Below are 3898 nucleotides of genomic sequence, written 5' to 3'. Positions count from 1 at the left end.
CAGGTGAAATCGTGCCTTCGTCGATCACCGACATCCCACGTATGTGCAATTTCCAGCACTTGAACATGAGGAACACCTGTGAGTTCCCCTCCTCCTACAATTCTCTTCTTTTCCCAATTTTTCCTTTTAGATCTTGAGAGAAGCATAAACGCAACTGAAGTTGCCAGATCAGTTTCACCTTGAAGTTTTCTTAATAAAGTAAAAAAAGTAGCGAAAGCCGGCAAAAACAGAGACGGAGGTATCCGAAGGATATGGTGTAGTAAATTTTAAAAAGGGCACATTTTTCTCTTTATTTTCATGTAGAAGTATTCTGGATTGCTTTTTATTAAAAACATGTGCTTCACCTGCGCTTTATTCCTTTGGAAGCACTTATGACTGTTACATGTATAGGCATAACAGATACTATGACAACCACATTTGGCCAAACGTCCACCAAGAATTTGACGATGTCTAGACATACAGACCTGTTCCACCATCTACAGCACATCACAACTTACCTCATCCGTGAAGAGAAGGCGTATTCTGCGTAATAATATCTATTTCGCCGACATACTACCTGGTCTTTGGTACACAACTCCGCACTCACCCAATCATGCGTCACAGTATAGTGCTTTCGGACAAAGGTACACTTCCAGTCGGATACGAAAAGGAAGTTTGCACACTAAGGAAGGAACAAAACCACCAGCAATGTCATGTGCAGAGATCACTTTTTGTGTGGGCACCGAGAACAGCGCTGAAAAGAGACGAGAGAACCATGTAATACAAGTTTATCTGAATGTATCTTTTGGAATAAGAAGCGGTCAATATATCCGGATCCCGAAACTAAGTACACCTATTGTACCGCAAATAAGAATAAGCCAAAACCCTGTATATCTTTGATCCCCTCGACCCGTGTATAATACTGTCCAATTAAGAATGTTCACCCTGCTCAAATCATGGATGTAAATAAAATGCGTAAGAGAGAAACACACAATTGCTTACAATGGCTTGGATATCGAGACTTCAGTACAGGCTGCTCTCGCCAATTCTCATGAGTCTACCACGGGAGGACTGATGCCACCGACTGTTGGGCCGCTTGAGAATACCTGAGGGACTAAGTGACCTTTCTATAGTAGCACTGTATTTTATTATATGGCGTCTGCATATTCGAGAACCAGCAACATTAAAGTGCATTCTAAATTTATTTCAGCTTATCTGGGCTCTGGAGGAGAGAGGAGGAAAGCAGAACATGAGTATCGCTTTCTTGAAGGAGCGGCAGAAATCCATCAAAATCCAGTTCTCTAGGCAAAACAACTAGAGTGTTTTTCTAGAATCGGTGCCTCTTTTCTCTGTCCAAATTTGCCCCACGTACCACCGCTCAAAATTTTCACGCCAAAACAACAACACTTTTCATCCTTCATGCAAAGAATTTACCTAGCTCTCCTCTATCAGGCTACATCGACAAAGTAAGTGCAACAACTCTACATCTCCCTATTGACGTACAACAAAAGTTAGCAGACAATATCTATCTAAAGCTCTCAAGCCACACAAGTGTTGCATTGGTTTCGCTCCATCTAGTATAAGACAAGTAGGAGGCTATCAGCGTGCTTGTTTCAGCTACGTTCTTTTATCTGAAAACACGTGCATGCTGAAAGTATAAAGTTGGAAAATTAAGCAAACACATGCAGGCCTAATGGCTTCTTAGTTAATAGGAGCCAATACTGCAAAGCGGTAGACTGAGGCTGGAATTCGCAATTGGTAGAGTAAATAGGACAGGTGTCTTTCTGCAATATTTTCCAAAATATAGCCGTCACTATTTTAATATTACAGACCTCATAGCCTGCAATGAGTTTAAATGATTAAATCTAAAACTTCTTTTTGGGATACGCATTTCCTTCAATTGCCGTAACTGTAATGCACTTTGTAGAGTATGTTCAACCTACTTAAATCAACTTCATTTACCACTCTCATCAGTGTAGGATTAGTGGTCTTCCATGAAGTCATAAAAAGGCTTAATTGCACAAAAATAGTTTGTTGGTGGTGCAGAGAAAGGAGAGATGTTAAGGAGCCTGAATAAGTTAATTCAACAAGGCGCAGGCACGAAATACAAAGAATAGAAGGACTGTGTATTAGACAAGACTGTAGCTTAAAAAAAAGAATTATCAAGTCGCTGTGATAAATTCGACCGCTAACTTCAGTACGCATCCATTGTCGACACCTGCAATCGTGCAATTTTCTTTACAACTAAAGAAATTCAGTTTGATGCGTTCGATTCAGTAGTTTTGAATTGATGGAAATCAAGCAATGAATAATTACAGCCATCACGGCGATAAAAACAGCAAGAACTACCTTACTTTAGCCGCAATGGCTAGTCCTAGGTTGGTGCACTGCTTAAAAAATTTGAAAATCTAAGCCTACTGGGCGAGAAGGTGGGGCACAAAAGATGGCAGGATAATAAGGTGGTATGCATGACAAGCAAAAAGATAAGATGCCTATCTACCTCATAGTGAGCCCCAGTCGCACCGATAGTTAATAGTGCTAATGGCAATCAGTGGCAGCTGATGTTACAGAGGTTGCATTTTGTTTAGGCTTTGTTTGCACTCCAAGCACGCGTGTGTGGTGTAGCGGTTAGCATGGCTGCCTTCCAAGCAGTCGATCCGGGTTCGACTCCCGGCACACGCAAGAAATCTTACTTGCTTATTTATGTATTTCATCAATTCATGCACCTCTATAAGCATCACAGGAAAGGAGTCCACAGGACAGTTTACTCCTAAGAGATAAATTTATTTTTTCCCGAAGTCGTAGTTTTTTGCGAAGATAGGTCAAGTAGATGCATACAATCAGAGAAATGAAAGCTTAAACTTGCCCATAAAAATCCGGCTTTAAAAAATGCAGAGCTACCTAGATTGCATGACGGAGCTTAGGACGGACCTCCTTGCCTTGTGCTTTTGGTAGTTTTCTGCATTCACTTCCTGATTGGTCATGAGGTCTAGATATGGAAAGCATACATGCAGGCTGTTGGAGATGATGCCTAGGTGACCATGTGAGTAGCTTAATGTCACTTCTTGGCAGAATACCATAAAGGCAATATTCTTTTATTACCGTTTTTCACTGCTAATAGGTAGTTGATAATATCAGAACACAACGTCTGGAATGGAATCTAAGCAAAACCCTTCTCTCTTGCTGCTTAATTAGCTAAAATGTATAAGGTTGTTCAATCAAGATTCATTATCAATTAGCTGCCAACCGTCGTAGTAAAACAAAGGAACATTTCTGCTTGTGAATTTTAAAATGCCGCTAAAATGCTTCGCCGAAACACTGGACCCTATAATTGCGGTGATGAGGCGAATGCGAGTATTAGTGAAAATGTGGTTGTCTCCTAGGCCAAAATAATTTACCAAGCCCAACTTCTGTCCCTTAAGCATCATGGTGCACGCCAAGATCGCATATGAATTAGGGGAAAAAGGCCTACCTCTTCGGCTTTTTACGACCATTCTTGCACTGAGTGAGCGTCCCTAATTTTCTCTCCATTCTTGAATTGTCTTCGACTGCAAAAAACTCGACTACTAGTAATGTATTTTCGTCTTCGGCGAATCTTGGTCTTTTCTAATGCTAAAAAGAGAAAATCGAGACAGTTTAAAAATGAGGATAATTTGAGTAATTACTGCTACTTAAAATTGACTGATCAGCTCATAGACAATGACTATTTGTCCCTCTCACTACCCATTCGTTTAATTTTCGACACCCAACGCGCCAACCAAAGAACAACCTAGGTGTATGCCACATTTTGTCTTTAGAAGTGCCCAATTGTTACCCACATATTTTTTGTGGAGAATATTGCCTATTTATGGCATAGAAAACTGCATGGACCACTTCGGGTTTTTGCGTGAGACTCCTACAAAGCAATTTGTCACTCTCC

The sequence above is a fragment of the Echinococcus granulosus genome (assembly GCF_000524195.1).
Source record: "Echinococcus granulosus chromosome Unknown EG_S00066, whole genome shotgun sequence".
Classification (NCBI taxonomy): Eukaryota; Metazoa; Platyhelminthes; class Cestoda; order Cyclophyllidea; family Taeniidae; genus Echinococcus; species Echinococcus granulosus.
This window is presented reverse-complemented; position numbering follows the sequence as displayed.